This window comes from Ipomoea triloba, chromosome 12 (assembly GCF_003576645.1).
Source record: "Ipomoea triloba cultivar NCNSP0323 chromosome 12, ASM357664v1".
Lineage (NCBI taxonomy): Eukaryota > Viridiplantae > Streptophyta > Magnoliopsida > Solanales > Convolvulaceae > Ipomoea > Ipomoea triloba.
Window position 1 is genome coordinate 22,785,862 of NC_044927.1, and position 13,961 is coordinate 22,799,822.

The 13,961-nt window shown below is 36.6% G+C and overlaps 1 pseudogene; it reads left to right on the forward strand.

The window, feature by feature from the left end:
* The first annotated feature begins 10,147 nt into the window (after positions 1 to 10,147).
* On the forward strand, positions 10,148 to 10,804 carry LOC115999535 (annotated as a pseudogene).
* The last annotated feature ends 3,157 nt before the right edge of the window (positions 10,805 to 13,961 follow it).

The following is a 13,961-nucleotide window of genomic DNA, read 5'->3' on the forward strand; positions in this document are numbered from 1 at the left end:
TTTTTTTTTTTTTTTTTTTTTTTTTTTTTTTTTTTTTTTTTTTTTTTTTTTTTTTTTTTTTCATTCAAAATCAAGGTCTTTGCAAGAGGAAGATCCAAGAAAAAATCAAAGCTCACATCAATTAAAAATTATACAATTAGATTTTAGCTATGCAAAAATCAACATAAAAATCCCTATTGAGAATTCTCTTAGCAAAGTATTCACGTACAATGTTACAATATATCATCATTTTTCTTCTGGATATTATCTTTTATTGCAGTACTAAATCCTTGTACTTGTTAGATACAGTCAATATAAATTACACCGAGTTAGATTTGTTCTATGATTTACAAGGTGGACTTATAAGATTAGATGCCATAAAAAAACAATTTAATGGATAAATTAAATGCCGGGTCAATGGTGCAGTAGTGGACTGGGGGATATGGAGTCAAAAAGAAAATGTTCAAGAATTTCACATTAAATTATAAGAATTATTTATATTGTACCTCACAATAAAATCATAGTGAATTTAACACGTGATTTATACATACATGCCTTTTACTACTTAAGATTAGATTTAATTAAAATATAGAAGAGACAAGTTGGGGCAATGAAGCCATCCACTTGCTATACCATTTAGATGACTATTCAAGAATAAATTGAGTATTCCATATAATTGATAGGATAAAACGTTATTATGTCAAAAGTTATACGGAGTAATTAATAGTGGAAACTGGAAACGTAACTTTATTATTATTATTATTATTTTTTTATATTTGTGTTAGCAAGATGCTATTAATTGAACTCCAGTTTGGTCAGCAAAGCCGGGAAAGCGTGAAGAATGTCTGTCACTATCATTTAATTTACCAATGGAGGGTCCTGAGGGTAATAAGGATGTGATTTTTTTTATTTTTTATTTTTTTGAAAAGGATAATTAGGCTGTTAATTAGCAGCCATGCACTGATGCACGTCTCACACTTAGCTTGCAATCCAATGTTAATTAATTAATTTAATAAAAACGCCAGTCAGAATTGCAAACACATACATGTACCATTTTTATAAATTATTATTATTATTATTATTATTATTATTATTATTATTACTCTCTTAGTAATATACGTTAAAATAAATTATTATGTAATTAAAATAATATATAATTTACTTAAAATGTATACTTTGTATTTTTATATTTAATTTAAATAAATAATTATATATTTTTGGTTTAAATTTTATTTTTCATAAATTCACAATATATAAGGTCATTTAATTCGAAATGAGATATATTAAAAATCATGCAAAGATTCACAACGGAGAAAAAAATGAATGATTAATTGTATTTGGATATTTGTAATATTTATGTATTCAATATTTAAATTTTAGTAATTTTAATGATTTCAATGTATTCTAAGTTTTAAATTTGAAATAATTTTATTTGTAATATTAATTTTATATTCTACGTAATATTTATTTCAAATTTGTACATAATACAATTGTTTCTGAATATTTTCGCAATACATATTATTTTATTTCAAATTTCGTAAGTAATTTGACGGATTTTTTAATATCTTAAATTAATTTATATATTGATAAAAAAGATATTAATTGTAGAAAAAAAATTATTGATAAAAGAAATTAATTTTGTCAGTTGATGTGAAAGTTATACCACTTTTAAAAATAAGAAAAAAATTATATTGACCGAAACTAAATAGTGATAGATTAATTTTAAACTTAGTGATATAACATTTAAAAAAAATGAAACCCAATATTATCACGAGTGATATTGGCCTAAGAAAGAAAACGTCTGCATGCATGCATGCTCGGGCAAGTGATGTAAGCCAAGTGATGCAATATTACGAAGACTGGACTAATAAGTCATACTACTGTCTGTAATTAATTTTGCATTCATACTTTCATTTCTATTAGGACTCTCTGAGTTTGAGTCACGTTAGGACTAGCTATCCTACTCTACATGAGACTCCCCTAGTATATATATCTCCTATTCCTCATCATTGTAATTGTTCAATTGAATCAATACAATATTCAGTTCTCATCTGGTATCAGTGGCTGACGGCTCTGTTAATTCTTCCGAACGGACCGTTTCTGATGCAACTATTTCTTCTGCGGTTTCTTCCGCAGCCGCTTCTCTGTCTGCTGCGCATCACTATGTTAGCATTAAGCTAACGAACAAGAATTTCTTGTTTTGGAGGACGCAGGTTATTCCGTTTCTTCGTGGGCATGACCTCATGGGTTTCGTTGATGGCACGAACTCTTGCCCTAATCGTTTTCTTCCCGTTTCTGAAGGCTCCTCCGCTGCTGCTGCTCTACCCAACCCGCTGCATGCTCCATGGGTGCGCCAAGATCAGGCGGTCCTTAGTATGTTAATCTCTTCACTTTCGTCGGAAGTTATGTACCTCGCAATTGGTTGCACTACGTCGCGTGATCTCTGGTTGGCGCTTGAGCAGGCTCTCGCTTCTTCCAGTCAAGCTCGGATTATGCATATTCTTGGACAACTGCAAACAATACGCCAAGGTGATGCCTCCGCCGTCGACTACATTGCTCGTGCGCAAGTTATGGTGGAAGATCTAGCTCTTGCTGGCCGTGCGGTTCCTTTGGAGGATCAGAATATGTATATTTTCAGAGGTTTACGTCCAGAATATCACTCTATCGTAGCCTCTTTGAATGTTCGAGGTCAGCCGGTGCGTCTTCCCGAACTCGCCGATCTCCTTGGCTCGCATGAGTTCGCTACCGGTGATAGCTATGGCAGTGTTCCAGCCCCTGCAGCTGCGGCTTTTGTTGGCCAGCGTGGTAGTGGAGGTCGGTCGCGGTCTTGGCGTGGCGGATCGAATCGCCGCGGTGGGAATCAGTCACGTGGCGGTACTGTTTTCGCCGACCAGCAGCAGCAGGGCGGTGGTGTGCAGCGTGGACGTGGCTCGCATGGCGGTGGCAGGTCACGTGGGCGACGTGGTGGTAATTGGCAGCCTCAATGCCAATTATGTGGAAATTATGGCCATCTTGCACCAGCCTGTTTTTCTTTAATTGGCCGTGGACTCCAAGCTCATTTAACATATGCTGAGGATGCGCCGAATCTTGTGTCTGACTCGCATCTTTGGATTCCAGACACTGGGGCGACAAATCACGCGACCCCTGATATTGCTGCGCTCTCTACATCTGAAGAGTACACTGGTGGTGATGCTCTTCGAGTTGGTGATGGTACAGGTTTGCTTATTAGTCATACTGGTCATGCTTCTTTTTCAACCCCGTCTAAAGTATTTAGGATGTCTGATATTTTACATGTTCCTGGTTTGTCTTCCTCTCTTTTATCTGTGCAACGCTTTGCAAAAGATAATAAAGTCTTTTTTGAGTTTCATCCATCCTTTTTTGTTGTGAAGGATATAGCAACCAAGGCAATTCTTCTTCGCGGCAATAGTTGCGGTGGTCTCTACACGTTGCCCATTCCGAAAAACAGTCCCCGTGCGTTTATCTCGTCCCGTGCTTCCTCTTCCGTATGGCATGATCGTTTGGGACATCCTCATCAACGAGTCTTAGATCGTATTCTTCCTTTTTGTTCTGTTAGTGGTTCTAGTCGCAATAATCGTTGTCCTTCTTCTTTGTGTTCTGCGTGTCAATTGGGCAAGTCTACTCGTTTCCCTTTGCCACGTGTAGACTCTGTTAGTTCGAATATTCTTGATTTGATTTATACTGATATTTGGGGACCAGCTCCTGTTTTGTCTTCTTCTGGTTATCGTTATTTTGTTCTTTTTGTTGATGACCATTCTCGTTACACGTGGTATTATCCTATGAAATTGAAGTCTGACTTGTATGCCATTTTTGACAAGTTTCGTGCCTTAGTTGAACGGTCATTTAATCGCAAAATTAAGGCTATTCAGTCGGACTTAGGAGCTGAATACAAAAAGTTACATACCGTTCTTCTTCAGTTAGGGATTAATCATAGACAATCCTGTGCCTACACTCATGAACAGAATGGTCGTGTTGAGAGGAATCACAGGCATATTGTCGAAACTAGTCTTACTCTTATGGCTCGTGCGTCTGTTCCATCTCGTTTTTGGGACTTTGCTTTTGAAACTGCTGTTTACTTGATTAATAGAATGCCATCTAGTGTTTTGCAGAATTCCAGTCCTCATTTATTGTTACGTAAATCTTCTCCCTCATACTCTTTTCTTCGTGTGTTTGGTTGTCCTTGTTATCCTCACTTGCGCCTTATAATCGTCACAAAATGTCGTATCGGTCATCTCCTTGTGTCTTCTTAGGTTATCCTGAGTCTTTTAGGGGGTACAGATGCATGGACTTAACGACTAATAAGATTTATATCTGCAGACATGTACACTTTGACGAGAATGTGTTTCCCTTTGTTAGTAGGGTTGCTGTGCCATCTCCTCCCTCTGTGCAGAAGCCGTGGGCTGAATCGGTTTTACAGGTATTGCCATCTTCTCTTGCTGATTCTGCTCAGGCTGATTCTCCTGTCACCACCACTGCTGCTCCTACTCGTCAAAGAGGACGACCCCGTGGCAAGTCCACACGTCCGACTGTTCGCTCCCATGCAATGGCTACGAGGAGTCGGTCTGTGGCTCCACTTTTGGCTCTCTCTGCTCAGGCTTGTCCTACCGAGCCCACTTGCTACACTCAGGCAGTTAAATTTTCTGAATGGCGAGAGGCAATGGATCTGGAGTTCAATGCACTTTTGCACAATCAGACTTGGGTTCTAGTTCCTCCTCGCCCATGTATGAATGTGATTGGGTGTAAGTGGGTTTTTCGTACTAAACGTAAAGCTGATGGTTCAATAGAGAGGCATAAGGCGAGACTTGTGGCGAAAGGGTTTAATCAAGTTCCTGGTCAGGACTTTTTTGACACCTTTAGTCCGGTTGTGAAACCCACTACAGTCAGATTGCTTTTGAGTTTGGCTATTTCCTCAGGTTGGGTGGTTAGGCAGCTTGACGTACACAATGCATTTTTGAATGGTGATTTGGCTGAGACTGTTTATATGCGTCAACCACCCGGGTATGTTGATGCTCAATTGCCTGATCACGTTTGTCTGTTGAGGCGTTCCTTATATGGGTTAAAGCAAGCTCCACGAGCTTGGTTTAATCGGCTGCATACTTTTTTACTCTCTGTTGGGTTTATAGCTTCAAAGACTGATGTGTCATTATTCTATTACTCTCGTGGTTCTGCATGTGTGTATCTTTTAGTATATGTTGATGACAATTTGGTAATGGGGACTGATGAGCTACTAGTGTCTGATTTACTCTCTAAACTGTCTAATGCTTTCAAAATTAGAGATCTTAGTGAACCTGGTTTCTTTCTTGGAATTGAGCTAGTCAAAACTAGCAATTGTGTTATTCTTTCTCAGCAGCGGTACATGTCAGACATCTTGAAACGGGCTGGAATGACTGATTGTAAACCTCTCGCCACTCCTATTTCTACATCGAAAACTCCATTGCTTAATTCAGATTCATATGAAGATCCAACGAAATACAGGAGTTTGGCTGGTGCTCTCCAGTATCTCACAATTACACGGCCAGACTTATCCTTTGCGGTCAATCAATTGTGTCAACATATGCATGCTCCAACATTGTCTCACTGGGAGCAGCTAAAACGAGTGCTCAGGTATGTCAAAGGCACCCTCTCATTCGGCTTGCGTGTAACTCAGTCAAATTCTAGAGAGCTTCATGCTTTCTCTGATTCTGACTGGGCTGATTGTCCTGAGGACCGTAAATCTACTAGTGGGTATGCAGTGTTTCTTGGCACCAATCTTATCTCTTGGGTGTGCAAGAAACAGAAGACAGTTGCAAGATCATCCACGGAAGCTGAGTATAAAGCCTTGGCTGATGTTTGTGCTGAGGTCATATGGATCATGTCCTTGCTGCGTGAGATCAAAATTGATGGCATCCTTACTCCCAAATTATGGTGTGACAATCTTGGTGCTACTTATATCTGTGCGAATCCAATTTTTCATGCAAGAACTAAGCACGTGGAGATTGACTACCACTTTGTTAGAGATAGGGTTGCCAATGGAGATATTCAGGTTAACTTTATTTCCACAAAAGATCATGTTGGAAAAAATGGCAATAAATGGCATTTTAAGTGGCCATTTTGTGGTATAAATATATGTAGGGTCCACATCCGATTTGGGTCGGGTCAAAGTGGATTCGGATTCTTCGTAGTGAGACGAAGAGATCGATATATTATACGCTCAAAATGGATAATGGGTGAATGAGAAATTGGTTCTCAAAGTAGACCCATTGAGATGGAAACAATGTGGGAAAAGCTTTAAGGAAAAGCATTTGTCCCACATTGGTTTGGGAAGAAGATTTCACCCACTATATATACAAGAGTCATTTTATGACTAATTAACTTGTATAGCATAGATGCTCTCTCTCGCGCGCAGGGGGGGGGGGTGCAAATCAAATCCCAAAAATGAGTTCGAAAGGCTTGAACTTGTGTGCGCCGGCACTTGCGGGCACAAATGTCGTCCGGTAAATTGGCTGCAGCGCGCGAGACATAGTCTCGCGGCACGGCAGTTCGAGACATCACTTGATGTCTCACGAACGACGTCTCGAAGTGTAGTTGCGATGGAAGCTTGCAATAGCGGTGATCTCCTGGTCGCACCGATCGATATCTTGCGGCTAAGAGTTGAACTCTTGAACCTTGCACAATTCGATCAATCGTAGCTCTGAGTCACCTCTCGAAGGCGATCTTCCGCGCGTAACTGCAATAACCTCTCGCAAGAGACTTTGGCCAAAACGGTTCACTTCCAATGTGACCGTTCAAGTGATTAACTCAATATGTTACGGAATTAATTTCAGATTAATTCCAATATTTATTTTTTTTAGAGTTAATTTCATGTTAATGGCAAAGTTAATACTTGGTTAGTGGGTGGAGGTTACCTTGCCAGGAATGAATGCCATGATAAATGCCATTAATCCTTCATCTCCTATATATTTCCAGGTGAGCAGCAGATTTTAGGATAGAATGAGTAGAACATATACGTGATATACACGAAATATTTTCCACCTCGAAACTCTGCTCTCCTTCTTTCTAGCCACCTGTGTTCATCCCACGTTCTCGTTCGCCGGGTCCAAGTTTGAGTGCTCAAACGGCGGATCGTAGCACGTTTTATCCTGGGAAGCCTAGGCCGCAACGTTCCAGCACCTCGGGAAGCGGCAAATAAGGTTTTAAGGATAGTGACAACACGACTCGTGCTTACAACTACCCTAAAGTCCGTTATACACCGTCCCTGTATTCCAGGTTTATCTAACCTTTGTTGTAGGTTTAAATTCTTGGAATTTCCTTGTTTTTCTTTTGTTGTAATCCTTCGTGGATTATTTTTTCTTGTAATATTTGTTTTAGTGGATTTTCTATTTTCGTCCATTTTCTTGGGTATTTCGAGAACTGTTTCCCAACAGATCAATTAGCTGATATCTTTACAAAAGCTTTACCTAGTCCTAGATTTTCTTTTCTTAGGGACAAGCTTCAGGTTAGTAGTTTACCCTGCGCTTGAGGGGGAGTATTAGGACTCTCTGAGTTTGAGTCACGTTAGGACTAGCTATCCTACTCTACCTGAGACTCCCTAGTATATATATCTCCTATTCCTCATCATTGTAATTGTTCAATTGAATCAATACAATATTCAGTTCTCATCATTTCAACGCCGTACTCCAAACTCCAAAGTCTTTAACATAAAAACGTTTAAATTTCAAGTGTAAAAGTGATTTTAACATGTGCAATGGTAATGTAACTTTTATAGGTAAGTCTGGAAATATTATCTTATTTCCTATTTAAAATCAATGCTATATTCCGTAAAAATGATGTTATAGTGCCTTTTCAAATTAAACTTGCAGAAAAAAATTAAAAAAAAAAAAAAAAGAATCTTAACATCAATTATAACCAACACAAAATACCTTCTTGCCCCAAAAAATTTCTTAAAAAGACAGTAATAAGTTGTCTAAAAAAATTTCATAGACAAGAACTAAAAAATATAATGTATATTATGGACAGAATCAATATAATAATTCAACCCCAGTTTGGGTCAGCAATATAATGCCGGTTAGCTAGGCATCTAGAAATTAGAATGTTTCTATCACTTTTGCTTTGCCTAGTGAGGTGAGGATGATAGAATATCAATTAATATACTTTTAATTAATCTATTAAAAATGTACATTGTATTTTAAAAAAAAAATTATTTGAGTACTAAAAATATATTATTTTGTATAATGTACATTAATGTATTTTTGTATATTTAAAATATATATTTTTTGTTATGGTAAATATGGTCAACACAATAATTGCCGACCTCAGGTGAAGCCTAAAAATTATGAGTCATAATGTAAATGATTAATGTGCAAATAACGTGTTGAACTTGCATATCTACTTTTACTTTCTTTTCCATGCCATAGTACCATGCTCCAAAGTCTTTATTGTTAATTTGAAAATATGAATTGTGCGTATGCACTAATCGATTGGAATAAATGGTTAGTTCAATTATTTTATCCTTGATCACAAAGAAAATCTCTATTCATTTCAATAGCTCATTCTTAGATTTATGAGAAATCTTGTAGCAACTATTTGATAGTGTATTTTGAGTAAATTTCAACAAATGACCACAAGAAGATAAACTAGTCTAAGAAGACCGAATCAATAACTCATTCTCTATACATACACTGATAGACGTTAAAAATTTTACGAAGTTTTTTTATGAGTATAAACAAAAGTTTCAATATAATCACACAATAAGAAAAAAACCATTAACTAATTGATTACAATTATAAGAAAAAAGTATTACATTTTCCTTCATAAGTGCAACATTACTTATAAGAGAAATATAATTCTTTTGATGAAAAAATAATACTTTTACATGTATCAAAATATAAACATATTACATTTGTCCTTAAAAGTATTATGTTTTCTCTTATAAGTAACAAACATTTTATTCATGATTTAGTACTACGTATTACATTTGCTACTATAAATATTACATTTAATTATTGACCCGACTCGACTTGACCCATCTCACCGAATGTTATCAAGATCCTATGCCGTTATGAATAACTTAAAAACTAAAACATCCATATACATTATACACAGTTAGTGCATTATAATTTATAATATATAAACGTAAATGTGCAATCCAACTATCAACTTAAACTTTTGGTTGAAATTAAACACATGCTTCAGTTTGGTATTAAAACCAATCTCACACACATAATCTGAATATTTTTTTTGGATAAAGATTCACAATGCAATGACAAATGTGGATCCCAGACCATGGTATAACAATTATGTACCATGACTGCATGAGGGTCCAAGATTCATAGTGGATCTCTTGAAGAAGGGGCTAATGACAACTCCTCCTCAATCATATCTCTTTCTTATTCATACTTTCCTATTGTATAACCAGTAAGTGAATCCTTGCCCTAAAATTCCACCTTAAATTCCATACATTATATTCCTATGACAACAATCATATTTCAATTAATATGAAGACTTTTCACAAATAAAGAATCCACACAATCCATACATTCCTATGACAGCAATCATATTTCAATTAATATAAAGACTTTTCACAAATAAAGAATCCTTAATTTTGTGGAGTCAGTACTCATTAGTTTGATTTCTCCCATGTAAAATAGAACACTCCTTGATTCTAGTTGGGACCTATTTAATTTCAATAGTAACCTTTTTTTCTTTTTTTCTTTTTTTTTTTTTAAAGAAATCCTTTGAACAAAATTGTAGGCTAATTTCCTCTCCGAATTCAAGCAAATTTCTTGACGAGATAATTTCTCATTATGTGCATTAAGAAAATGTTTACTTTCTGTGTTCAGCAAAATTACCATGATTTATATTTTCTTAAAGAGTAAATACCCAAAATGGTCCCTCGACTATAGTATAATTCACAAATTAGTCCTCGACTATTGATTGAGCCCAATTAAACCCTCAACTATTCAATTTTTACCTAATTTAGTCCTCCGTCAATTCATCCGTCTAAAACCTGTTAACTCTAAGGTCATATCCGTAATTTCATTGACATTAAGACCTGATACGTCATCTTTCTATTGTCTATTATCTCCCTTTGCATTTTTGACTCCATCACCGCCAGGGAGAACAGTGATCGCCTGGTCAGCTAAGGCAGCCATCGCCGTCGCTAGAGAGAACCATGGTTGTGGAAAACAGAGCTCAGATCGACGCCAATATTTCCCAGAATGTGATCCTTGGCACTGAGAAGAACGACGGGTTTTACTCCCCCTGCAAGTCCCTCACTAAGCTAAGGTCCAATCTGCGATTAAATCTATTGTCGCGGTGCCTTATCGTCAAGGAGGCACGCTATCCGTTTGCGGCTCCCATTACTTCACCTTCCCGTCCATCGTCGACTACACGCTGTCGTACGCCAAGGTAAGAAACTCCGCTAAATTATGCCTAGGAATCTGCACATACTGTTCGCCATACCCGACTACATTCCGAATCTGAAACCCCTAAAATCCCCTAACGGAAACATCGGGTTGATGGGATGATAAGTGTGATTGCTGACAAGATTGTTGAGCTCTCGACGAACCCGCTGGTGAACGCGTGGTATGCCGGCCAGGACCCGAGCTTCCCCGTTGAAATCACCAATCTTTGCGAGGGTATTTACTACACCTGCGGTGGGGGTGTGTTATACACCGGCCAAATGCAGGGTCACGGGGAGGTTCTTGGTGCACTGGGAGGGTGGGAGGTGAAGTATGAGAGGACGGAGGCAATGGTGAAGAAGAGAAGAGGAGCAGCGAAGCAGTCGGAGTGGGAGAACAGTGAGGCAGTGGGTGATTTTGGAGGTTGACATGGTGAAATTACGCATATGACCTTAGAGTTAACATGTTTTAGACTGATGAATTGACGGAGGACTAAATTAGATAAAAATTGAATAGTTGAGGATTTAATTGGGTTCAATCAATAGTCGATGACCAATTTGTGAATTATGCTATAGTCGAGGGACCATTTTGGGTATTTACTCTTTCCTAAATGTTTTGTCAGGTCGAGACGCAGTGGATTCAACCTTTTAGGCAGAAAGATAATTTCTCAACAATTTGGTAAGAATTAAAACTCTATAAAATAATTTAAACAAATACACAAGATTTTATAAAAAAAAAAAAATTGTCAACACTAAAAAATAGTAAACATTAACAAGACTATCTGCTGCAAGTGGAAAAACACAGCTTTTCTCATTGCCATTTCCAATGAAGCTTCACTTGCAATATCTAAATACAGGAATTTTTTTGAGTGGTAGAAAAGTTCAAATGATGAATTCAAAAATGTCTAGTACAAAATATTAAAATTTGATACAAATTACAAATATATTATCTTCCCCTTGTAAAGGTTTTTTTTTTTTTTTTTAAAGAAAAAAAAAAAGTTAGAATAAAGCCCCTCCCCTCTTGTGAAGGGGTAAAAAAAAAACTGAAATAAAGAAAAGTATTATATTGTTGGTAGGCCTAATCCTATAACATATATGATATCAAATGTTAAAAAACAACCAACTAAACTACTTCAACATCTAATCTATATATATATATATATATGATAGAGAGATAGAGAGTGATGATCATCATATGAGACCATCTACCCCATGAGTCCGTAAAGACTACTCTTGTCCTTCGATTTTGTTGTTCTTAAAAGTTTAGATTTATTTCTTGTTTTTGGATTTTTATTTATGTGTATTTATATGGAGAAAATCCAAGAATTACCTTGTGCAGTGACGCGGTGTGCATATGGTTTCTCTATTTTGCCACTGAGCACTGTTGTTTACTCCATAATCTTAGGCTCTGTTTGGCAGAGCTTATAGCTTATTTTAAGCTACTAATAAGCTATAAGCTCTGTTTGGTAATGTTCTCAAAATAAGCTAGTAGCTTAAAATAAGAGCTTATTTTGAAACGCTATTTGGGGTAGCTTTTCAAAATAAGCTAGTAACTTTTTAACTTTTTTCATCTTTATCCTTATTATTTTAAATAAATGACATCCTTTACCCTTCTCAATTAAAACCCTTTTGACATTTTTTTTCATTATGTTTGGTTGTAATTTCAGTTTGATATTTATGTTTGAACATTAATTTTTGTATGAACTAATCTTATGAATTATAAATATTTTTTTTTTACTTTATATATTTTTAAATATATGTTCTGACTTTATATTTTATTTAAATATATTGATTTCATTATTTTATATTTTAATATATAAACAAACCTATTTAAATTTAAAATTATTTAAATTGTATGAAGATGTTCTTTTAAGTTTTTTTTACATTTATCAGCTTATCAAAAAGCTAATTTTACCAAACACTTTTAAGTATAACAGCTCTTTAGATTTTAGCTTCGAGCTTATAGCTTTTCAATTTTCAGCTAGTTTTCAGCTTTCAGCTACCTTTTCAGCTAAGTTTGCCAAACATAGACTTAGGGTGCGTTTGGTTCGCACGTGGGAATCGGAATCGGAATGGGTATCAAATACTTGGTAAGGGTAATGGGTTTTGGTGAAAGTATTTAACATGTTTGGTAGTTGGGTGGAATGGGAATGATTATTAATAGTTGGGGAAGAAATGATGAAGGGAGATGAAACCCTTATTTCATAAGGGTATGGGTTTTGCCATTGATGGGGTATTCCAAACCCATAGTAACATTCACACAACCTATCAACCAAACACTAACAATCACTTTCATACCCATACCTTATGCCTAAACCCCCCAACCAAACACACCCTTAGTCTTAACATTAGGATTCGGAAAGCATTAGAATTTCAATATCAACCATAGATCTTGTCATTTAAAACGCTATGATCAATTCCCACGTACGGTCTCATGAGAGCTGGTGATCTCAATGAAACATTAGCATATATATAGGTTCCATTGCCCCTCCCTCTAGATCCGTCCTGGTCCATACCCAACTAAGGTCATATCATGTATTAGTATACACTAAGGGTGTGTTTGGTTGACGGGTTTTGGTATAAGGTATGTGTATCAAAGTGATTGTTATTGTTTGGTTGATAGGTTTTTAGAATATTATTATGGGTTTGGAATACCTCATTAATTAATTCAAAAATCCATACCCTTATTTAATAAGCATTCACATTCTACTCTACTACCAAACATGCAAAACACTTTCACCAAAACCCATTACCCTTACCAAGTATTTAATACCCATACCAATTCCGATTCCGATTCCCATGTGCGAACCAAACACACCTTAAGGTTTAATTTAATTCAACTATTTGATCCATTCAATATTTATAAATTAAAGAGTTAGGTTAATTAATTATTTCATTATAAAAGTGGGCTATTATCACATCTAACTATACATCTAGAAGGCAATAAGTTTGATCAAATACATAAAATTAATAGTATATGTTTTAATTTCTTCTTTTTACCTCACAAAGTCACAATATAACCATAATACATTTAATATTTTATGCAATTGTGTTTTCCATCTGAGACACATACATTTGTGTTTATATAGCTGATAGCGTAAATGTAAACGGGCCTACGATTACGCTACGAACACGTGTGTTACGTGTGGTGAAGGATGCCGCTCGGCCGGTCAATCGGTCGCTCTACCGGTTGACGACTGAGCGGTAAGAAGCTATATCGCTCTACGGGTGACGAACAGTAACAAGGAGAGAGCAAGAGAGACGAATGAGCAAATCACAAGTGTATTAGTGTAGTACTGATGAGTTATCCTCCCCCCCAGCGAGGGGAATTAGCCCTATATTTATACAAAGTGGATTCACTATGCACATGGTGTCTGATATGCAAGTGGAGGGCATATGGGCTGTCACTCCGCAAAATGCGCATCGGTTTGCTCGAAGTGGTTGAGTTACTCGAGGTGATGAAAACACGGATCCCTTGTTCCCGTAAAGTTGTCGGTCGTCACATCAAGCAACTGTTGCGCTCGTGAGCCTCCAATCCACAAGGTGTGTTGCTTCCGATCATGCGGCCGACGGACCGGGTGACCGT